At 44.6% G+C, this 24,802-nt stretch overlaps 3 non-coding genes and 2 pseudogenes across 3 annotated transcripts; all 5 read right to left on the minus strand.

Annotated features, from left to right (window-relative positions):
- Positions 1 to 10,170: 10,170 nt before the first annotated feature.
- Positions 10,171 to 13,836, minus strand: LOC123143737 (uncharacterized; annotated as a pseudogene).
- An 8,894-nt stretch (positions 13,837 to 22,730) lies between these two features.
- LOC123146513 (uncharacterized) lies at positions 22,731 to 22,813 on the minus strand (annotated as a pseudogene).
- Positions 22,814 to 22,913: 100 nt separating this feature from the next.
- LOC123146519 (small nucleolar RNA SNORD96 family) lies at positions 22,914 to 23,010 on the minus strand. The gene has a single exon (XR_006472774.1). It is a non-coding gene; the product is annotated as a small nucleolar RNA SNORD96 family (small nucleolar RNA).
- A 273-nt stretch (positions 23,011 to 23,283) lies between these two features.
- On the minus strand, positions 23,284 to 23,403 carry LOC123146493 (small nucleolar RNA SNORD14). Its single transcript, XR_006472756.1, has one exon. It is a non-coding gene; the product is annotated as a small nucleolar RNA SNORD14 (small nucleolar RNA).
- An 80-nt stretch (positions 23,404 to 23,483) lies between these two features.
- On the minus strand, positions 23,484 to 23,604 carry LOC123146492 (small nucleolar RNA SNORD14). The gene has a single exon (XR_006472755.1). It is a non-coding gene; the product is annotated as a small nucleolar RNA SNORD14 (small nucleolar RNA).
- Between the last annotated feature and the right edge of the window lie 1,198 nt (positions 23,605 to 24,802).

The raw sequence follows: 24,802 nt of genomic DNA on the forward strand, positions 1-24,802 counted from the left end.
GGTATTGTTGAATGAAGCGGCCCGGACCGACATTATGCGTACGCTTACACGAGACTGGTTCTACCGACGTGCTTTGCACACAGGTGGCTGGCGGGTGTCAGTTTCTCCAACTTTAGTTGAACCGAGTATGGCTACGCCCGGTCCTTGCGAAGGTTAAAACAGCACCAACTTGACAAACTATCGTTGTGGTTTTGATGCGTAGGTAAGAACGGTTCTTGCTAAGCCCAGTAGCAGCCACGTAAAACTTGCAACAACAAAGTAGAGGACGTCTAACTTGTTTTTGCAGGGCATGTTGTGATGTGATATGGTCAAGACATGATGCTATATTTTATTGTATGAGATGATCATGTTTTGTAACCGAGTTATCGGCAACTGGCAGGAGCCATATGGTTGTCGCTTTATTGTATGCAATGCAATCGCCCTGTAATGCTTTACTTTATCACTAAGCGGTAGCGATAGTCGTAGAAGCATAAGATTGGCGAGACGACAACGATGCTACGATGGAGATCAAGGTGTCGCGCCAGTGACGATGGTGATCATGACGGTGCTTCGGAGATGGAGATCACAAGCACAAGATGATGATGGCCATATCATATCACTTTTATTGATTGCATGTGACGTTTATCTTTTATGCATCTTATCTTGCTTTGATTGACGGTAGCATTATAAGATGATCTCTCACTAAATTATCAAAGTATAAGTGTTCTCCCTGAGTATGCACCGTTGCGAAAGTTCTTCGTGCTGAGACACCACGTGATGATCGGGTGTGATAGGCTCTACGTTCAAATACAATGGGTGCAAAACAGTTGCACACGCAGAATACTCAGGTTAAACTTGACGAGTCTAGCATATAACAGATATGGCCTCGGAACACGAAGATCGAAAGGTCGAGCGTGAATCATATAGTAGATATGATCAACATAGTGATGTTCACCATTGAAACTACTCCATCTCACGTGATGATCGGACATGGTTTAGTTAATTTGGGTCACGTGATCACTTAGAGGATTAGAGAGATGTCTATCTAAGTGGGAGTTCTTAAGTAATATGATTAATTGAACTTAAATTTATCATGAACTTAGTCTTGGTAGTATTTTGCAAATTATGTTGTAGATCAATAGCTCGCGTTGTTGCTTTCATATGTTTATTTTGATATGTTCCTAGAGAAACCTGTGTTGAAAGATGTTAGTAGCAATAATGCGGATTGGATCCGTGATCTGAGGATTGTCCTCATTGCTGCACAGAAGAATTATGTCCTTGATGCACCGCTAGGTGACAGACCTATTGCAGGAGTAGATGCAGACGTTATGAACGTTTGGCTAGCTCAATATGATGACTACTTGATAATTTAGTGCACCATGCTTAACGGCTTAGAATCGGGACTTCAAAGACGTTTTTGAACGTCATGGACCATATGAGATGTTCCAGGAGTTGAAGTTAATATTTCAAGCAAATACCCGAGTTGAGAGATATGAAGTCTCCAACAAAGTCTATAGCTAAAAGATGGAGGAGAATTGCTCAACTAGTGAGCATGTGCTCAGATTGTCTGGGTACTACAATCACTTGAATCAAGTGGGAGTTAATCTTCCAGATAAGATAGTGGTTGACAGAGTTCTCTAGTCACCATCACCAAGTTAGTAGAACTTCGTGATGAACTATAGTATGCAAAGGATGACGAAAACGATTCCCGAGCTCTTCGCGATGTTGAAATCAGCGAAGGTAGAAATCAAGAAAAACATCAAGTGTTGATGGTTGACAAGACCACTAGTTTCAAGAAAAAGGGTAAAGGGAAGAAAGGGAACTTCAAGAAGAACGGCAAGTAAGTTGCTACTCAAGTGAAGAAGCCCAAATCTGGACCTAAGCCTGAGACTAAGTGCTTCTACTACAAAGGGACTGGTCACTGGAAGCGGAAACTACCCCAAGTAATTGGCAGATAAGAAGGATGGCAAAGTGAACAAAGGTATATTTGATATACATGTTATTGATGTGTACTTTACTAGTGTTTATAGCGACCCCTCAGTATTTGATACTAGTTCAGTTGCTAAGATTAGTAACTCGAAACGGGAGTTGCAGAATGAACAGAGACTAGTTAAGGGTGAAGTGACGATGTGTGTTGGAAGTGGTTCCAAGATTGATATGATCATCATCGCACACTCCCTATACTTTCGGGATTAGTGTGGAACCTAAATAAGTGTTATTTGGTGTTTGCGTTGAGCATGAATATGATTTTATCATGTTTATTGCAATACGGTTATTCATTTAAGTTAGAGAATAATTGTTGTACATGAATAAAACCTTATATGGTTACACACCCAATGAAAATGGTTCATTGGATCTCGATCGTAGTGATACACATATTCATAATATTGAAGCCAAAAGATGCAAAGTTAATAATGATAGTGCAACTTATTTGTGGCACTGCCGTTTAGGTCATATTGGTGTAAAGCGCATGAAGAAACTCCATGCTGATGGGCTTTTTGAATCACTTGATGCTTGTGAACCATGCCTCTTGGGCAAGATGACTAAAACGCCGTTCTCCAGAACAATGGAGCGAGCAACAGAGTTGTTGGAAATCATACATACTGATGTATGTGGACCGATGAATATTGAGGCTCGCAGCGGGTATCATTATTTTCTGACCTTCACAGATGATTTGAGCAGATATGGGTATATCTACTTGATGAAACATAAGTCTGAAACATTTGAAAAGTTTATATAATTTCAGAGTGAAGTAGAAAATCATCGTAACAAGAAAATAAAAGTTTCTACGATATGATCGCAGAGGTAAAATATTTGAGTTACGAGTTTGGTCTTCAGTTAAAACAACGTGAAATAGTTTCACTACTCACGCCACCTGGAACACCACAGTGTAATGGTGTGTCCGAACGTCGTAACCGTACTTTATTAGATATGGTGCGATCTATGATGTCTCTTACTGATCTACCACTATCGTTTTGGGGTTATGCATTAGAGACAGCTGCATTCACGTTAAATAGGGCACCATCAAAATCCGTTGAGATGACGCCTTATGAACTGTGGTTTGGCAAGAAACCAAAGTTGTCGTTTCTTAAAGTTTGGGACTGCGATGCTTATGTGAAAAAGTTTCAACTTGATAAGCTCGAACCCAAATCGGAGAAGTGCGTCTTCATAGAATACCCAAAGGAAACTATTGGGTACACCTTCTATCACAGATCCGAAAGCAAGATATTCGTTGCTAAGATGGATCCTTTCTAGAGAAGGAGTTTCTCTCGAATGAAGTGAGTGGGAGGAAAGTAGAACTTGATGAGGTAATTGTACCTGCTCCCTTATTGGAAAGTAGTTCATCACAGAAATTTGTTCTTGTGACTCCTACACCAATTAGTGAGGAAGCTAATGATGATGATCATGTAACTTCAGATCAAGTTACTACCGAACCTCGTAGGTCAACCAGAATGAAATCCGCACCAGAGTGGTACGGTAATCCTGTTCTGGAGGTCATGTTACTTGACCATGACGAACCTACGAACTATGAGGAAGCGATGATGAGCCCGGATTCCGCAAAAAGGCTTGAGGCCATGAAATCTGAGATAGGATCCATGTATGAGAACAAAGTATGGACTTTGATTGACTTGCCCAATGATCGGCGAGCCATTGAAATTAAATGGATCTTCAAAAGGAAGACGGACGCTGATAGTAGTGTTACTATCTACAAAGCTAGAACTGTCACAAAAAGTTTTCGACAAGTTCAAGGTGTTGACTACGATGAGAGTTAATCACTCGTATCTATGCTTAAGTCTGTCCGAATCATGTTAGCAACTGCCGCATTTTATGAAATCTGGCAAATGGATAAACAAAACTGCATTCCTTAATGGATTTATTAAAGAAGAGTTGTATATGATGCAACCAGAAGGTTTTGTCAATCCTAAAGGTGCTAACAAAATATGCAAGCTCCAGCGATCCATCTATGGACTGGTGCAAGCATCTCGGAGTTGGAATATACGCTTTGATAAGTTGATCAAAGCATATAGTTTTATACAGACTTGCGGTGAAGCCTGTATTTATAAGAAAGTGAGTGGGAGCACTACAGCATTTCTGATAAGTATATGTGAATGACATATTGTTGATCGGAAATAATGTAGAATTATTCTGCAAAGCATAAAGGAGTATTTGAAAGGAGTTTTTCAAAGAAGTACCTCGGTGAAGCTGCTTACATATTGAGCATCAAGATCTATAGAGATAGATCAAGACGCTTGATAAGTTTTTTCAATGAGTACCTACCTTGAAAAGATTTTGAAGTAGTTCAAAATGGAACAGTCAAAGAAAGAGTTTCTTGCCTGTGTTACAAGGTGTGAAATTGAGTAAGACTCAAAGCCCGACCACGACAGAAGATAAAAAGAGAATGAAAGTCATTCCCTATGCCTCGGCCATAGGTTCTATAAAGTATGCCATGCTGTGTACCAGATCTATTGCATACCCTACCACTGAGTTTGGCAAGGGAGTACAATAGTGATCTAGGAGTAGATCACTGGACAACGGTCAAAATTATCCTTAGTGGAATAAGGATATGTTTCTCGATTATGGAAGTGACAAAAGGTTCGTCGTAAAGGGTTACGTCGATGCAAGTTTTGACAGTAATCTAGATAACTCTAAGTCTCGGTCTAGATACATATTGAAAGTCAGAGCAATTAGCTAGAGTAGCTCCGTGCAGAGCATTGTAGACATAGAAATTTGCAAAATACTTATGGATCTGAATTTGGCAGACCCATTGACTAAACTTCTCTCACAAGCAAAACATGATCACACCTTAGTACTCTTTGGGTGTTAAATCACATAAACGATGTGAACTAGATTACTGACTCTAGTAAACCCTTTGAGTGTTGGTCACATAGCGATGTGAACTATGGGTGTTAATCACATGGTGATGTGAACTATTGTTGTTAAATCACATGGCGATGTGAGCTAGATTATTGACTCTAGTGCAAGTGGGAGACTGAAGGAAATATGCCCTAGAGGCAATAATAAAGTTATTATTTATTTCCTTATTTCATGATAAATGTTTATTATTCATGCTAGAATTGTATTAACCGGAAACATAATACATGTGTGAATACATAGACAAACATAGTGTCACTAGTATGCCTCTACTTGACTAGCTCGTTGAATCAAAGATGGTTAAGTTTCCTAGCCATAGACATGAGTTGTCATTTGATTAACGGGATCACATCATTAGAGAATGATGTGATTGACTTGACCCATTCCGTTAGCTTAGCACTCGATCGTTTAGTATGTTGCTATTGCTTTCTTCATGACTTATACATGTTCCTATGACTATGAGATTATGCAACTCCCGTTTACCGGAGGAACACTTTGTGTGCTACCAAACGTCACAACGTAACTGGGTGATTATAAAGGTGCTCTACAGGTGTCTCCGAAGGTACTTGTTGGGTTGGCGTATTTCGAGATTAGGATTTGTCAATCCGATTGTCGGAGAGGTATCTCTGGGCCCACTCGGTAATGCACATCACTTAAGCCTTGCAAGCATTATAACTAATGAGTTAGTTGCGGGATGATGTATTACGGAACGAGTAAAGAGACTTGCCGGTAACGAGATTGAACTAGGTATTGAGATACCGACGATCGAATCTCGGGCAAGTAACATACCGATGACAAAGGAAACAACGTATGTTGTTATGCGGTCTGACCGATAAAGATCTTCGTAGAATATGTGGGAGCCAATATGAGCATCCAGGTTCCGCTATTGGTTGTTGACCGGAGACGTGTCTCGGTCATGTCTACATAGTTCTCGAACCCGTACGGTCCGCACGCTTAAAGTTCGATGACGGTTATATTATGAGTTTATGTGTTTTGATGTACCGAAGGAGTTCGGAGTCCCGGATGAGATCGGGGACATGACGAGGAGTCTCGAAATGGCCGAGACGTAAAGATCGATATATTGGACGACTATATTCGGACTTCGGAAAGGTTCCGAGTGATTCGGGTATTTATCGGAGTACCGGAGAGTTACGGGAATTCGCCGAGGAGAAGTATTGGGCCTTATTGGGCCATACGGGAATAGAGGAGAGAGGCCAAAAGGAAGGAGGCGCGCACCCCCCCCCCCTCTGGTCCGAATTGGACAAGGGGTGCAGCCCCCTTTTCCTTCTTCCTCTCCCCCTCTTTCCTTCTCTCCTACTCCAACAAGGGAAGGAGGAGTCCTACTCCCGGTGGGAGTAGGACTCCCCCCTTGGCGCGCCCTCCTCCTAGGCCGGCCGCCTCCCCCCCCCCCCCCTTGCTCCTTTATATACGGGGGCAGGGGCACCCCATAGACACAACAATTGATCGTTTGATCTTTTAGCCGTGTGCGGTGCCCCCCTCCACCGTAGTCCACCTCGATAATACTGTAGCGGTGCTTAGGCGAAGCCCTGCGTCGGTAGAACATCATCATCGTCACCATGCCATCGTGCTGACAGAACTCTCCCTCAAAGCTCGGCTGGATCGGAGTTCGAGGGACGTCATCGAGCTGAACGTGTGTTGAACTCGGAGGTGCCGTGTGTTCAGTACTTGATCGGTCGGATCGTGAAGACGTACGACTACATCAACTGCGTCGTGCTAACGCTTCCGCTTTCGGTCTACGAGGGTACGTGGACACACTCTCCCCTGTCGTTGCTATGCATCACCATGATCTTGCGTGTGGGTAGGAAATTTTTGAAATTACTACGTTCTCCAACAGTGTTTCTTGTTTGGACAAAGATAATTACGAATGTTATTTTGGACATGGCAAATGTGCCATATGGTTGAATAATGCTTATGTGGGTGATGCTTTACTACATGATGAGCTTTATTTGTTATCACTTCGTGAAAAAGTTTATTCCGTTTGCAATGTGAAAGAACATGTTTCCGCGTCGAATAAAGAACAAAAGAAAAGAAGAAGAACATTCGACTCATCGAAATTATGGCACTGTCGTTTGGGCCATATTTCGAAAGGGAGAATAGAATTATTAGTCAAAAGTGAAATTCTACCTCCGTTAGAATTCTCAGACTTAGAACAATGCATAGATTGTGTTAAAGGAAAGTACGTAAAACAAATCAAAAAGGTGCAATCCATAGCACAGGCACACTAGAAATCGTCCACACTGATATTTGTGGACCATTTTCGGTGAAAAGTGTGGATGGATATGACTCGTTCATAACATTCACAGATGACTACTCTCGCTATGGATATATTTATCCAATCAAAGAGAGATCTGAAGCGTTGGATAAATTTAAAATATTCAAAGCTGAAGTTGAAAATCAGCATGATAAAAGAATAAAGATAGTAAGGTCCGACTGTGGGGGAGAGAGAGATCTGAAGCGTTGGATAAATTTAAAATATTCAAAGCTGAAGTTGAAAATCAGCATGATAAAAGAATAAAGATAGTAAGGTCCGACTGTGGGGGAGAGTACTACGGTTCGGTACACTCCATATGGCCAAGTCCCTGGACCTTTTGCAAAGTTCTTGCAGGAGAGTGGCATAGTAGCCCAGTATTCAATGCCGGGTGAGCCTCAGCAAAATGGAGTAGCTGAAAGGCGCAACCGTACACTTATGGATATGGTGTGCAGTATGATGAGTTATTCCAACTTGCCATTGGGATTATGGATGGAGGTGCTTAAAACCGCCATTCACATTATTAATAGAGTACCAAGCAAGTCGGTGCCCAAAACACCGTACGAGCTATGGACAGGAAGGCTGCCATCCCTACAACACTTTAGGGTGTGGGGGTGCCCTGCTGAGGCCAAAATGTTTAATCCAAACATTGCAAAGTTAGATCCCAAAACAGTGAGTTGCCACTTCATTGGCTATCCAGACAGATCAAAGGGTTTTCGTTTCTACTGCCCAGACAGATATACAAAGTTTGTAGAAACAAGACATGCAATCTTCTTAAAGGACGAAATGATGAGGGGGAGCTTGGTAGCTCAGAAAATTGATCTTGAAGAGAAGAGGGTACATGCACCTAATCCGATGATTCAGGAGCCATTTTTCTCACTACTTGTTGCAACTCCACTCATGACAACTATGGGGGTAGACCCGGAACCTATCCATCAGGAGCCGACTGAACCCGTTGTTGAGCATGAAAGGGAGGTGCAGCAGCAAATTTTAGAAGAAGTGCCAGAAGTTGAGGCACAGAATGTGCCAAAAATTGAGGCCCTTAGAAGGTCTACAAGACACAAAAAGTCAGCTATTTCTACTGATTATAAAGTTTATAACACGGAAATAGTTCATACAGAAAAAGATCCCACCTCATATGAAGAAGCCATGAGAAGCCCTCATTCATCGAAGTGGATGAAGGCAATGGAAGACGAGATGAAATCGATGAGTTCCAAAGATGTTTGGGACTTAAAGGAAATTCCTAAAGGAGCCAAAACAGTAGGCTGCAAATGGGTCTGCAAAATAAAGTATGACTCTAAAAGGAATGTAGAAAGGTATAAAGCAAGACTTGTGGCAAAAGGATTTACACAAAGAGAAGGGATAGATTACAATGAGACATTTTCTCCGGTCTCATGTAAGGATTCTTTCAGAATCATAATGGCATTAGTTGCTCATTTTAATTTAGAGTTACATCAAATGGATGTAAAGACGGCATTTCTCAACGGGGATTTAAAAGAAAATGTCTACATGAAACAACCCAAAGGTTTTATCATGGAAGGCAAGGAAAATATGGGATGCCGTCTGAAGAAATCCATTTATGGATTAAAGCAAGCCTCTAGACAGTGGTATCTAAAGTTTAATCAAACGATTAAAAGTTTTGGATTTAAAGAAAATATTGAGGATAATTGCATTTATGCAAAGTTTAAAAATGGGAAATATATTTTCCTAATCTTGTATGTGGATGATATCCTGCTTGCTAGCAGTGATGTTAGTCTACTACAAGAAACAAAGAAATTCCTATCCTCAAATTTTGACATAACAGATCTTGATGAAGCATCATATGTTTTGGGCATAGAAATTCATCGAGATAGGTACAATGGAGTCTTAGGACTATCGCAGAAAGCATATTTAGAAAAGGTCCTTAAAAGGTATAATATGCATGCGAGTAAAGCCACACCTGCTCCTATAGTCAAGGGCGGTAGTTTTGGGAAATTCCAATGTCCCAAGAACCAGTACGAGATCGATCAAATGAAAGGAGTACCATATGCTTCGGCAGTTGGCAGGTTACAGTATGCACAAGTGTGCACTCGCCCTGACTTAGCTTTTATCACCGGGATACTCGATAGATATCAAGAGAATCCAGGCATAGAGCACTGGAAGATGGTAAAGAAAGCATTGCGTTATGCACAAGGCACGAAGGACTACATGCTAATATACAGGAGAAGTGATTCCCTAGAGATAAAAGGGTATTCAGACGCAGATTTTGCGGGGGACAAAGATGATAAAAAATCGACGTCAGGATATGTATTCACCCTCGCTGGGGGAGCTATTTCGTGGAAAAGCTCAAAGCAGTCGATAGTTGCATCATCCACGATGTATGCAGAATTCATAGCATGCTTCGAAGCCACGGGGCAGGCGATATGGCTAAAGAAATTTGTACCCGACTTGAAAGTGGTAGATTGTACTCACAAACCACTAAAGATGTAATGTGATAACCAACCCGCAGTATTCTATGCTCACAACAACAAGTCGAGTAATGCTGCCAAAACAATAGAGATAAGGTATTATGTTGTGAAAGATAAAATCCAGGATCAAACTATAAGTCTCGAGCATATAAGGACAAAAGACATGCTTGCGGATCCGCTAACGAAAGACTTACCCCCCCCCCCAATGTGTTCAAGGAACACTTAGCCGGCATGGGTTTAAGGGAAAGCCTTATGATTCCTGCATAGGACCAAAAGGAACAGATTTTGTTTCTGAACATAACATATGTTGTAGCTGTATGATTCTATCGGCAATTAAGCTGTGACGATGAAACATGCTCTATGTACCAATATGTGACGAAACAAATAAACTAGAAAGTATAAAGTTAAAAGTAAAGTTGAGATCAAGGAGGAGAATGTTAGGTTGATCTCTCTCCCGTTCGAACCCAACGGGTCGAACGGGCCCCTGACTCGCGCCCTGGTCGGGGGCGCCCAACCAAACCATGGTTGGTGGGCCTCTGTGACCTGTGCTATATAAACAGAGGTGGGGACCGGGACACGACTTACGAGGTTAATCGCTGCCACAATCCCCACCTACAATCCCTACCGATCTAGGGTTAGCGCAGTGCTCACGGGAAGCTCCACCGCCGCCATCCGCTCTCTGCCATCACCGACCAACTTCACCATGGCCGGCACTGGATCGAGCTCATCTGGACAAGGAGAAGGTAGGTTCACCGGAATGATCTAACGGTCCCGATCCAAAGCATTCTATCATGTGCAGCACCTTGACCTCCTTGTCGTGCGAAAACCGCACCTTGACAGCCAGTATCTTCAAACTTGGCAGCATGGCGCCATCTTTCATAGTCATCCCAGCCTGCCATTGAGGCAAATTGAACATCAGAAAATGATTTGGTTGCACAATCACGTAACGAATTTAGGTGCAGATCACGAAAGTTGCAAGATGCAGTTACCCTGATGACAGTGCCGCCAATCTCGAGCGTGTGGAGCTGGAAGTCTAAGAACCCGAGCACCTCCAGCTTGGATGCGTGGACAATCTTGACAGGCCTCCTCCGCCCGGAAAAGCTTTCGAAGAGCAGGCGCTCCAGGCAGGGGGCATCGTCAACAATGATTATATCAAAGGTGCATACCCATTCCAACACCACACGGAGGCTGCGGGACTTGATGCGGAGGCATGAAGGGTAGTTGTACGAGAGGGCAAAGGAGAGGATCTTCAGTTCAGGGCAGTGTGTGAGCAAGGCGTTGAACTTCTTGTCTTCGACCATGGAGTGGAAAAGGCCGAGCTCGTGGCGGTTTGGGAAGGCGGGCCGGCGAGCGATGGGAATGTCCGGGAAGTTCCAGACGCCTATGTAGAGGCGGCTGAGGGAGGCACATCTGAGGATATCTTCAGGGAGCGGCATGTTGATCGGCCAGGGGCGGTTGTAGAGGATGAGGTCCTCGATCTTCTTGGCGGCGAGGCTGGCGACCAGGCGCTGGAGTGCGTACTCCTGCTCGTAGAAGGAGGTGCGGGTGACGCGCACCGCTCGGATGGGGCCAGGGTGAGCGGCCACGCAGAGCGAGATGCCGCGCACGGCATCGAAGACGCTGTGCCCTTCGGCGGCCTTGAAGTGGGCGTCGTCGCCGCCCACACGCAGCGGCAGCGCCAGCGGGTCGAGAGGACCATGGTGCGCGCGGCTTCCTTGGTGGGGAGGCGGGACATGATGTTGGAGAGCAGGTTGCGCGGGAGGCGGCTGAAGTGGTCCTGGCCATCACCATCCTGCGCTGCTGGAAAGACAGTAGGCCCGTCGGCGCCATCGTCCTCTGAGTCGGAGGAGGTGAGGGAGAAGTGGTCGTCATCGGAGTCGGAGGAGTCGTCGGCCTCGGGCGCGGGGACCAAGGGTGGGGGAGGCAGGAGATGATCAGGCTGACGATGCAGCCCATGCCGTCCTGCGCGGACGGACCCTCCAGTGCCATGTTGTTGAACTGCTCCTCGATGTCGGCGTAGTTCATAAATTCTCCTCCTCCTCCACGTGCGGCAGCGGCCATGGTGGACGTGGCGGCAACCGGCAGAGACCGGCTAGGATTTTGTCAGGGTTCTGCGAGGCGAGCAAGCCTGAAGAAATGGGACTGGTTATCTAAACCAATTTGCTAACAAGATAGTACTCCATCAAGATAATTTTGCATAGATTCTGCAGGGCCAAAGAAAATCTCAAGTGCAGAAACTTAGATTCTGCAGGGCACAAGAGATTCAGAATCTGCAAGCCGTTCTGCATGGCTAAGGGAAGGGATGACCTGAACTTCTCTTCCCTGAATGTAGCACCTGAACATGCCCAAATCTACCTGGCCATCTGGGCCTTTTAAGCTTACCAAAGAGAAAGAAAATATATCCATCTAAGACTTCCATTTGCACAGAACAAAAAGCGCACTCCCAATCCTCAGAAGTTCGACAAAGTAAAACATGACATTAGATTTTACTCTGGTAGCAATCTGAAAACACAAAAGAAGGTAAAGAAACAGAAGAAGAAAAGTGGTTATGTCACAGCAGATACTATGCTAGAGAGAGTTCCGAAGTGAGGACGAGTTAGCATGGTTCTTTTAGTTTCGTGTACCATGTCTTAAGCTGCCACTATTCGACATGCTCAGTGCAGTTTACTGAACAAGATGTTTAATATCAATCTGAGAATTAGACATTTAATATACAAAACTTGGAAGAGATGGTAACACATCCCAAACTCCAAAGCAGAAAAGTTTCTTTCACCAAAATTAAGCTTGGGCATGAATCAATGTAAAATGCTTGCTTCTTTTGAGTACTCCCTCCAACTGTACACACAAGGTAAAAATACGTTTTCTATGCAACTACCATCAACATTTGCAAAATTTTATTTATACCATCCATTATTACAAGTAACAGCTTTGTGACCAAGATAATACAAGAACAGAGGCTACAAAGGAAAGCTGGCCAGGATATAAACTTCACCTCAACAAAGGACATGTGGTAGTATATACTTTACCTTGGCATGCACTACTGCTACTAAGATATATCAAACAGACTAGACATTGATGTTTTTTTTTAACAGAAACAAGAAACAAATTCTAGTTAGCTACTTCCTTGAGAGCACATTAGTACAGGCAAAAGAGGCACACTTCAGGGCCATCAAAGGGCACAGCCTGTTTGATGCACAACCCATCAAACTCTTAACTTCTATACCATAGAAACTGAGAGAGAATGAGTTTAGGCTGCTGTTGCATGCTCTCTGCAACAGAACTAGTAGTAGCAACTAAAACAAAGTCATTAGTGAAAAAATAGCACATCTTTAGCATGAACTGAAAGTAGTGAGTGTTAGTTTCGTTCTAGGCATATTAACAACATGTTCAAAGTTGTTTGAGCGGGAATATAATTGAATCTGCCTGATATTTGGCAGAACAGCAATAAATTGAAAGCTTATTAAATAAAACAATTGTAGTGTCAACAACACCAGACAATCTTTCTAAAGAGACACTGGTCCGAGTGTATTTAGCTTTTGAAGGACAATTTTTTTGAAAAAAGTATCCGATCCTCCAGTATCTAGAACTAATTAAATTACGGCCCTTAAAGATAGAACAGAACAGCAACGCTTATTTGCACCACATGTTAATATTAGAACATGGTATCTTCTATCAATAATACACAGTTGCTGCATATCGATCGCTAGGTTATCTACCATGGACAGTTCAGTGTACAAAGGCTTGAGCACAAAGTTCAATGCCGAAACAGACTAAAGTTTTATAATAAAGTAATGAGGTTCAATTCAACACAAGTCAAAGGACTGACCACTAGATTTTGTTTTTGAACCAAAGACCGTAGAACAATCGTTCTACGGTAAGACCACTAGATTCATGTGAGCACACAATTTTAAAATCAGCACAACTGCAAAACCTACACATCGACAGCCACCAGTGAATCACATTGTGAATTCAATGAACTTGCAGTTGAAAAAAAGAAAGATTGGCTGCCTAGGAGTAGTTTTTCCTGCAGGTCGTTAGTGTTACTAAAATTGCAGCCCGCTCCGGCAGCCTAGATGCAGCGACGAAGGGAGCAGGAGCATGGGTAGAAGCTGAGGTCGGGAGGATAGAACTTGGGAGGAGCCCAGGAGCTCGTCGGTGTCGGTGCAGCGTCGTGCTCGCGGGAGGCAGCCATGGTGGGAGGAGGCAAGAAAACCTAGGGGAAAGGAGGGGAGGGGAGGAACCCCCTGGGGGGGGGGGGGGGGAGGCAGGCAGCCGTAGGAGGACGCCTGTTAGGGAACTAGATGTCTCTCTCGATTACAAGCCCGAATTACAGTAGCTAGCCCTGGTTACAAGCACGAACTGGGATACAGGAAGAGGGAAGCGAGAGGAAGAAGAAGAGAGCCGCCGCCGCCGGGTTCGTGATCCTCTGCGGATGCCTCGTCTGTCCCTTGGCCCTCGTACTTGTAGTCGTTGTTGTAACGGGCCGGCTGGGCCCAGCCCTTCACTAACAGCCCAACATAGCAAGGGGGCTGACATCCCCTCCCCCTTAACAGCCGGCCCGACAGATGTTGGACACTCGAAGAACGATACGTTTAAATATCTTCGGGACCGAGTCTGGGAAAAGATCAAAGGATGGATGGAGAAGTTACTGTCTTCTGCTGGCAAGGAAGTTTTAATTAAATCCATAGCACAAGTGATCCCCGTGTATTCGATGCCGTGTTTCAGATTGCCAAGGGGTCTTTCTGACAGTATCACTTCGATTATTCGACAGTTTTGGTGGGGTTCTAAGCAAGGGAAGAGGAAACCTAGCTGGGTAGCATGGGATATCTTAACCATGCCGAAGCAATTGGGAGGCCTGGGTTTCCGAGACTTGGAAATTTTCAACCTTGCATTGTTAGCAAGGCAGGCGTGGCGCACACTCACAGATGACACATCTCTCAGCGCTCGAATCCTCAAGGCGGTGTACTTCCCGGAATGCTCTCTACTTCAAGCTGAACTTGGAGCACACCCTTCTCAGATATGGAGGGCGATATTGGATGGGCGCGATATCCTAGCACAAGGTGTGGTGCGCAGAATAGGAGATGGTGAATCAACGGAAATATGGCAACACAACTGGCTTCCTCGGGACAGTTTCAAGCGCCCTATAACATCTCTGGTCCCAAATCCTCCTGAGAGACTGGCACAGCTCATCGATGGTACTTCTGCTTGCTGGAACGAGGGCTTGGTTCGAATGGTGTTCACTCATTTTGACGCCGAGGCAATTCTGAAAATCCCGCTGTGTACGCGCCGAGTCGAGGATTTCTAGGCGTGGCATCATGATCCTAGAGGAAGATTCAGTGTTCGGTCTGCCTATCACATGATCCTCAAGACAAAGCACAGCAGAGAGGCATGGCTAAATGAGGAGGGCGGGACTTCACATGAGTTCAGCGAATCCAACAACTAGTCTATGATCTGGCACATCCAAGTCTCCTCAAAGCTTAAGATGTTTCTATGGCGTTTAGCCAGGCAGTCAATGCCAACAGGAACTGTTTTGGAGCACCGTCACATGGCAACAGAAAATACTTGCCTACTCTGCGGAGCCGTGGACACATGGAAGCATGCTCTGATCTCATGTCCCATGTCTGCAAGTGTATGGGCGCTGGCCCCCGAAGAGTTGGTGTATCATATGCTAGAGCGGGGAGAGGAGAACCCGAAGGATTGGCTGTTTGCAATTCATGAAATATTATCTAAGGAGCTATTTGATCGCTTGGTGGTCTCACTATGGGCGATATGGGGAGTCAGGAGGAAGGCCATACATGAGAACATCTATCAATCACCCCATTCGGTGAGTAGTTTCATATCTTGTTACTTGGGTGAGCTGCAGCTGGTAAATGCCAAGAACCCTGGCGTGATGGTGCATAGAACCGAGAACCCAAAGAGGTGGATACCCCCGACTGGGGGCAATGCTAAGATGAATGTTGACGCAGCTGTGTCTAGGCAGGGATACGGGTCGATTGGGGTGATATGCAGAGACCAAACAGGTATGTTCATCGGTGCCTCCACTTTTGGTTTCAGACACATTATAGACCCACCGACTCTCGAAGCTCTAGCAATCAGAGAAGCACTGGCACTGGCGGATGATCTATATTTGCGGCGGATTGAAGTGGCATCGGATTGCAAAGTGGTAGTGGAGGATCTGCAGAAGGATAATTCGGCGAGCTACGGTGCAATTGTACATGAAATAATAGCCCATTCCTCATCTTTTGATTTTTGTAGTTTTAGACATGATTTTAGGAGCTCCAACTATGAAGCTCACAACTTAGCGAGGCATGCTTTATCTCTCGGTGGTGGCCACCGTGTTTGGTTAGGCCATCCCGGGAACCTACCTTCCGTCCCTGTAAACATTGTGACGAATTAATAAAGCCTCGCGACGTTGTCTAAAAAAACAGCCGGCTTGCCCTCAAGCCGGTAGCGGGTATCTGGGGACGGGAGAGCGTGCACGATGCATGCATCGTGTGTTGCTTCTTCGCCGACTCAAGGACCCTGCATGATCCAGTTGCCGACATCCCTCCCTCCGTGAGACTCGGCTTGACCCCAAGCCGACATCGCCGAGGATCGCCTGGGTCCCATGGTGCTCGATGTTCCTGGGCTTGGTTGGAGCCGCGACGGTAGCCGAAGTCAAGGTAGACTGCAATGATGGGGAGGTAGTACTTGCGGCCGATGAAAATCCCGTCGAAGAACGTGGTGATGGCGTAGTCGTGGCTAACACCGCCGCGGTCGAAGCCGAGGTAGCACTTGTGGTGGGTGGAGCTTTGCGCAAAGATGGCAGCGACGGTGATGACACCCGTCCCTTCTTGAAAATGCCCTTGAGTCGATTGGAGTCCAAGCAGTCGATGCAGTGAAATGCTGCTCATGTGGATGAGGAAACAGACAACTAAGATGATGATACACATCCCTCCTGCAAAGACCTCCCGACGAGCCAATTCCAGTGACAAACGCAATGCGAGCCCTCCAGGATCCCAAGAACCGCCCCGTTGGTGGAGCGGAGAAGCTGAATAGAGTTTAAACAGGAAGCAGATGTTGTTGTAGGCATCAAGTTGCATGTTGAAAATGTCCAGCAGACACGCCAGGAATAGCACAAGCTCATACGACACATGCTGTACTGGAAGTTCTCTAGTTAGACTATTGCTGGTAGCATTGCAGTCTGCTACTCCGAATCGACCATCCGGTCCAGATGCTTGCCAAACAACCTTGCTGTTTTTACTGCTCCCATACTTCTCTAACCATTTGCCAAATAAGCCCGAGGTAGTGCACACACACTTGCACTGAGTGTTACCAATCTGTACGCTTGCATAAGTGGGAATCACCCAGGGCTGCACTGAAGCATCTACAGATATAGCAGGAGTACCTAGACTTGCCATTTGTCCAAAATACGCACCAGGTGGTCTCTGATTGAAAGAGAGTAGCAAACCTCGGTCGTGATAAGTTCTCTGCTCACACTTGTGAACAACAACAGCATAAGTTTCATCCAATTTCCTATATGCTCGAGCATCTTGGAAAAGTGCCCATACTAATGGATTTTTGTCCTTTGATGCTCTCTTTTCTGTAGGTAGCCCGATCAATAGTATCCAATCTGGTGTACGTTTGAAGAAGCAGCACTGAAAATTGGTCAGTATGGCAAGCTGAAGTTTGGTTCTTGAACCACCATCTAATTGTTCAGGTTTGCATTCTCTAGCAAAACGCCCACTCCCCTTCAATTGCTCTTGGCTAAAAAATTGCCAGTGCATTGGCACGCTCATTACCCTTGGATAGAGCTGACCACACATGCAGTGCTCGAACCCCACATGTACTGTTCGGCAATTGCATGAAAAAGATGCCCATTTTATCTTCAGCTGGGTGGTGTCTTGATTGAACTCGAACAGTGGCCATGGTTTTGGTCGTAGCTTGGTTCCATGATAACTCTGCAGCTCAGTTGAAACAAGGAACCTACGGGTACAAGAAGTTTGTCGAGCTTGAGCATGAAACTCATAGTATGACTGCAAAGAATATATAACTGGCACCCGTTCTGCATCAGTGAATTTCACAGTGTCTTTTTGTTGCATGAGCTGCTGACTCGGAGTAGGAAGAGATCTTGGCACCAGAGGGATCCAACAAATAACCTTCTCTAAAAGAAATGTTCTCTGCTGCGCACTTTGCAGACACCACCAGGATTCTCTCATGATATGTAGATCACTAGAACCAGGAGCACTAAATTTAAATTCCCCTTTTGGTAGTTCAAACAAGACCTGTACTGCTCTGTAGTTGCCTGAACATGTATTGAAGGTTCCACTGCTGTCTTGCTTAAACTCTTCGGACTAGTTGATGGCCACATGAGCAACCTTGGATCATCAGGTATATGGTGCCAAATTTCATCAGCTTGCAAATTGAAAGTCTCTTCTATGGAAATCAGCTCACAAGAAACTGAATATGGCTCATGCGGATAGCCTGCATCCAAATCTGACTTGAACGACGGCCACGGTCTAGGCCTGAACAGGAGTGCCATGTGTTTGACCCTCACTCGTGTAGGTGACGGCCATGGTTGCCATTGTAGTTCATCCGCTTGCAATTCTTCTATGGGCAACACATATGCGATGATGTCCTTGGTGCCATTGCCCAACATAGATGGCTGGTCGGGGAAGGTGTTGACAATGGCCGTGGGCGATGAAGGAGTAACGGCTAGGTGGAGCACTGACTTGAAATGGTTGGTGTCGCGAGGGAAGCATTTCATCGAACACCCGGTCAGCGTCGGTGCAGCAAGGTCGTTGGGGACGATGAGGGCGACGCGGTGGTCCACCTTGTTCGTCGCTCGGGTGGAGGTGTTGACAGAGAGGGCATTGAGCTCCTGCACGCCGGCCTTGGGGTCGATGTCGGTGGTGGTCTTCACGGGAGAAACGACCTCGGCACTAGAGGGAGTGTTGGTGCCGATGGGGGCCGTTGCCTGCACCGGAGCGAGCTGCTTGACTGCTTGGTGGATGGGGTCGACCGTTGGCTCGAGGTGCACGGCGGTGGCGACGCCATGGACCTCACCGACACTGTTGGTGGTGTCGACCTTGGTCGAGCACTCCGTCGAACATGTGATGGGCACCATCGCGATGCACACCGGGGCTGCATCATGGGCGACCGGGGGGATCTCCTGGGCCTTGGTGGTGGAGCTGGGGACGTCGGGGGCGGGCGCCGACGAGGCATGCGTCGTGGTTGAGGCCGCCGGATCGACAAGCGGGCTGGCCATGGGAGGGTCACCCACCCGTGCAAGCCCCAACACTGAGCTCACCTCCTCCGCCTGAGCGCATAATCGCTTGAGATACCACAACAGCTGCTCATTGGCAGACATTGCATCCCACTCTGGTGGTTTGACAGACGGCATGGCGTCGTCGCCGGTGGAATTGAGAGAAAAATTGGGGGAAATTGAGTGGGAAGGGTGGTGCCTGGCTCTGTATACCAGATGTTAAGGAAACTAGATGTCTCTCGATTACAAGCCCGAATTACAGTAGCTAGCCATGGTTACAAGCACGAACTGGGATACAGGAAGAGGAAAGCGAGAGGAAGAAGAAGAGAGCCGCCGCCGCCGGGTTCGTGATCCTCCGCGGATGCCTCGTCTGTCCCTTGGCCCTCGTACTTGTAGTCGCTGTTGTAACGGGCCGGCTGGGCCCAGCCCTTCACTAACAGCCCAACATAGCAAGGGGGCTGACAACGCCGGCGTCGAGGAGGCTGCCGGCGGCGGCGCGTTCTTCCTCCGTCTCTTGCTTCCCCGAGCTCGACGGGCCCTCCTAAACGAGAGCTCATGTTCGACGCTCGTTAGCGTCAAACAGGGGAGTTTTCGCTGAAGGTTTCGCGCAAGCGGGCCGGCCCATTCCTAGGAGTCGAGGGAACATAATAAAAACGGAAAAAATACCATCGTATGATGGAGTCGAGCTGTCGACCTCACCCTGGATAACAGCGTTGCCAACCACTGCATCAAGGGACTGGGCAAGTCTTTAATAACGGCGCCACCCTTGAAGTGCTATCTGCACCAGCATATCGATTTTTAATCTTCCTTAAAAAATAATAATGTTTTTTTGAACAAATTTCAATACTAGAATTTAAAACGTATTTTTTAAAAACGTGAAAATTATTCAAACATGAATACAATTATGAATTCAAACATTTATTGCTTCTTTTATGTACGATAAACAAATTTTAGCTATATATTGAACTTTTTGTAATATACGCTGAACAAATTTTAACTGCACATTGAACATTTTTGTCATAAACACCGAACAATACTTTAAACGCATTGAACTTTTTTGTGATATATGATGAACAACTTTTAAAAATACATTGAACATTTTGTGTAATATACGCTGAACAATTTGAACTACACATTGAAAATTTTTGTGATCTACGCTAAACAAAATGTAAATATATGTTGAATAATTTTGTGATATACGATGAACAATTTTTTGAATTGTGAACAATTTTTTAAAAAGTGAACCAAATTTGAAACTATGAACAATTTTTGAAATCATGAGCAAAATGAAAATGTTTTTGAAAACAAAGGATAAAATAAAAACGAAAAAGGATAAATAAAAGGAAAGAAATAGAAGCAGAAACAGAAAAAAAACACAACAAAAAAGAAAAAAGGAAAACGGAGAAAACCAGAAAACCGGCAAAAACGAAGAAAAAAAATTGGTTGAAGGATCCTTCTAGAAGGTTCCCAACACCATTTTGCCTGCTTTGACGCTGGAATTGGGCCGGCCCGTTTCGCGGTGCGCTCTCGAGCGCTTCAGCGGAAGTGCAGTATCTGGACGCTCGCGGGCGTCAAATAGGAAACGCCCTCCTAAACGCGCACCCCCGCACCTCCCGCACGCGATTTTAGCCAAGCCCATGTGCGAGCTGGGGTGCCCCTCTTTGTTTTCATTTCTTCTTCTTTTTTTTGCTTTTATTTTTTGCTTCTTTATAAAAAATTCGGGATTGCAAAAAATATTCACGAATTTAGATAAAATGTCATGTATTTAAAAAACTCAGGTTTCAAAAAATGTTCATGAATTTGAAAAATGCTCCCGGATTTCAAAAACATTGAAAATGGTCCGAATTTCAAAATAAATTCACATTTGAAAAATATTCATGAATTCAAAAAATGTTTCACGTACACAAAAAAGTTCTCTGAATGAAAAATATTCACGAATTGAAAAAATGTTCATGAACTTCAAAAAATTGTTCCCAGATTTCAAAGAATGTTTATCGATTCAATAACTGTTCATCAATTTAAAAAATTCTCACGAATTTCAATTTTCCCCCTAATTTAAAAAATGTTCGTAATTTAAAATATATTCATCTACTTCAAAAAATTATTAATTTAAAAAAATTCTCCCGAAATTTAAAACTGTCCATGAGTTCAAAAAATATTTCGGATTCCAAAATTATTCTCCAATCTAAAAAATATTCCGACTTTAAAATGAAAAATAAAATAGAAGAAAAACAAAAGCGAAAGGAAAACATATAAAAAAGAAAAAGAGTGAGAGAAAGGCACGTGATTTCGGCAAACCCATGTGCGAGCTGGGGCGCCCCTGCTTTTTTTTCTTTCTTCTTGTTTTTTCTGCTTTTGTTTTTTCGCTTCTTTAACAAAATTGGGATTGCCAAAAAAATCACGAATTTAGGTAAAATTTCATATATTTCAACATAATGTTACAAATTTCGGAAAAACTCACAAATTTTAGAAAGAAAATCAGGTTTCGAAAAAATTCATGAATTTGAATAATGCTCCCAGATTTCAAAAACATTAACAAATAGTTCAAAATTTTAAAATTGGTCCGAATTACAAAAAATATTCACATTTGAAAAATATTCATGAATTCAAAAATTGTTTCACGTATGCCAAAAAATGTTCTCTGATTAAAAAATATTCACGAATCGAGAAAATGTTCGTGAATTTAAAAATATTGTTCCAATATTTTAAAGGATGTTTGTCAATTCAAAAATTGTTCACCAATTTGAGAAATTGCTGACGAATTTCGAAATTTCCCCCAAATTTCAAAAATGTTCGTCGATTAAAAATATATTCATGTATATAAAAAAATTCATAAATTTCTCCCAAAATTAAAAAAAATCATGAATTCAAACAATATTTGGAATTCCAAAATTATTCCCCAATCTAGAAAACGAATTTTAAATGAAATAGAAGAAAAAACAAAAGCGAAAAAAACCGAAAGGAAAAATATATAAAAAAGAAAAAAGGCGAGAGAAAGGCGTGTGAAAACCCGAATATGGGTCGGCCCATATCTGCGCAGCTAGGGGGTGCGCATTTGTAGGGTATTCCCTGACCTACTCGGGAAATAGGAGCCACCCTCCTCGAGGGTTGTGACTCGCGTGGATTGAAAAGGATTCACGCGGATCACGGGGCTAGGTCGTCTAATCCCTGCGTACCAAATGGGTTGACGAGGTTTTCATGGGTTTCTGGGCCACGCGGGGGTTCTCATCATATTGTTGTGAACTTGTTGACAAAGGGTTTTTTCAACAAAAAAAAACTTGTGGACAAAGGGAAAAACAATTCCCCATGAAGTTACCCTCTCGTTTGTACTCCAAAGGCAATCACCATCATAGTGAGGGTTTCTAATCATTTCCACCATATGACTTCGTCGGTGATCTGCAGGAGAATAACTTCGAGATGGCATCGCAGAGCTCCTCCTCCGGGGGAGTGAGGGGAGAGGTCTCCCTTGAGGATATGCTACACATTTGGATCTCCTAGATGGAACTAGATGACGTCGTCGTGAGAGAAGAAACGACGGGATTTGCAGAAGCAATACAATGGCTAGAAATTGGTGAGGTTGTCACAAAGAAATCTTTCAAGCCCGCGGCGTTGTTTGAGACGCTCGAGTTTGTAGGGAGGCAGGGGACAACGTGTTCATCTTCTAGATGTTCCGCTTGGGGCCAAATCCGCAGACCACGATTCTAGTTCCTGTTGGTTTAACGATTGTCCTGATATGATCAGGTCCATTAACTGTAAGAATGAATGAGAAGGAGCTGCCCATTTCTTAAAACAACACGACGATGCCACCGCTTGACAAATCATCTTCGATTGACCAATATGTACGAAAGAACTAGGGATTGTGCAAGTGAAGAATAAAGAATGGAAGACACATGAACTAACACTCAAAAACTGTTGAATTTGTACTCACGATTGCAGAATGACACATAGCAACCAGTCAGTCCCGAAAGATGGTATGATTAACAGGTTTTTCATCACCGGACAAACATGAACACAAACATCCAGGTCTCTAAAATTTCAACATAGGTCAAATATAAGCCATACAATGTAAAACTTTTATATTTTGAAGGAAATCTGGAGGGCATGGTGTCTGAATTACAGATTAGACATCATGGCACATAGGAGACACCAATCAATCCCGAAAGATGGTGTGTTTTGTTCTTTCTTTTGATCACTTTCCAGCCAATTAACTAGACATAATATTGAGGAAAAACATAAAACAACATTATTCAAGAACAAAAGGAAAGCAGATGAGAACCAAAGACCAAAACATAAAGAGAAAGAAGATGAGACTCATATATGCCCCGAGACATCCAAGGAAGGATCAAACAACATTAGCTCTCAAGCCTGGCTGGGCGAAGCAAATGCAAATGTTTTGAGAAACAAGCCCTAAATAATCATCACAGGGCACACATTGCAAATGGAACTAAAGCAAATATATATATGTCCAGGATTGGATCAGGCATCCAAGGAATGATCAAACAACATTAGCTCTCAAGCCCGGCTGCGCGAAAGCTCTTAGGCGGCAACTACGAATGTTCGAGAAACAAACCTTGATTTTATCATCATTCGTAATGCAGGAGCATATTGAACATAGTATGTTTAGAGTGCTGGAGCTCATTGAGAAACACAATATTGACCGGGAAAGATAACAAGGCTCAGATATCCAAGGAAGGAATTAGCAACATCAGCTCTCAAGCCTGGCAAGGCGAAAGCTCTTAGACGACAACTACAAATGTTTTGAGAAACTAGCCTTAAATTTATCAACATTGCCATACTTTTCCAGTAGCAAATTGACTAACTCGGATGAAGTCCTAGGTTCCTATCAATGCGTAAATGCTAATTTTTGGCCCACCTATAGATCCCCTGGTAAATGCTTGTAGCTACCAGAGAAGGACCATCAGACCCAACACTACAAAAAAAGACACATCCGTGACACTTTGGGCTGAACGAATTTTTTTCCGGTCATGCTTATGACACTTCTATGACGATAATTGTGACAAAACCCGGTATCATCATAGGTGTGGTGGGCTCCTACTTCTTTGACAAAAAATCATGACAGAGAATGGGCTTTTTGTCGTGAGCGGGCCGGAGACGCAGTTGCATGACATTCTTTGGGCTGTCCATGATGGAAAAACCATGGTAGAAGTGAGGGCAAAAAAAATATTGGGGAGTTCCCTGTTACGGTGGGTGGTTGGGGCCGAGCGATGCGCATTTCTCTCGTACACGTACGCGTGTGGGTGCGAGTGTTGGGCTCTAGCTGAACTCGAGCGAGGCGTTCGCCTACTGAACTCGAGCGGTTGCACTGCAGGCTACGCGTTACTTAACCCGAGCGATCGATCGATCTGGCTGTTAACTGAACCCGATCGAGCGATTCCTTCGCTACTGCTGCTAACTGAAGCCGATTGAACCTGCTGCCTCTTGATGAACAGTGAGCGTTGTTGGGGATTGGATGAACAGTTCTCGATGGGGGTTGGATGAACAGGATCCCGTGGTAGTAGAGGTTGTTGCCGCTGGATGAACAGGACCCCGATTGAGCCGGTTGGGGGTGGATGAACAGGACCCCGTGGAGGGCTGGATGGACAGGACCCCCGTGGAGGACTGGTTGAACAGTAGCCGGTGGAGGGCTGGATGAATAGTAGCCCGTGGAGGGGTGGTTGAACAGGACCCCGTGGAGAGGGCTGGTTGAACAGTAGCCGGTGGAGGAGCGGTGGAGGCTGGATGAACATGAGCCCGTGGATGAACAGTAGCTGGTGGAGGCACGAGGGGAGACGCCGTGGATGAATAGTCGCAGGTGGAGGCTGGAGGAGGTCGACGGTAGATGAACAGTAGCCCGTGGAGTCCCGTTTTGCGGTACGCCACACCCCTCCCGATGAACAGGACCCCGTTTCGACCGTAGCGCTCCAACACAAGTTCGTTTCCTCCATTTTGCGGTACGCCACACCCCTCACGATTAACAGGACCCCGTTTCGA

Source organism: Triticum aestivum, chromosome 6D, assembly GCF_018294505.1.
Source record: "Triticum aestivum cultivar Chinese Spring chromosome 6D, IWGSC CS RefSeq v2.1, whole genome shotgun sequence".
In the NCBI taxonomy this organism is placed as follows: domain Eukaryota; kingdom Viridiplantae; phylum Streptophyta; class Magnoliopsida; order Poales; family Poaceae; genus Triticum; species Triticum aestivum.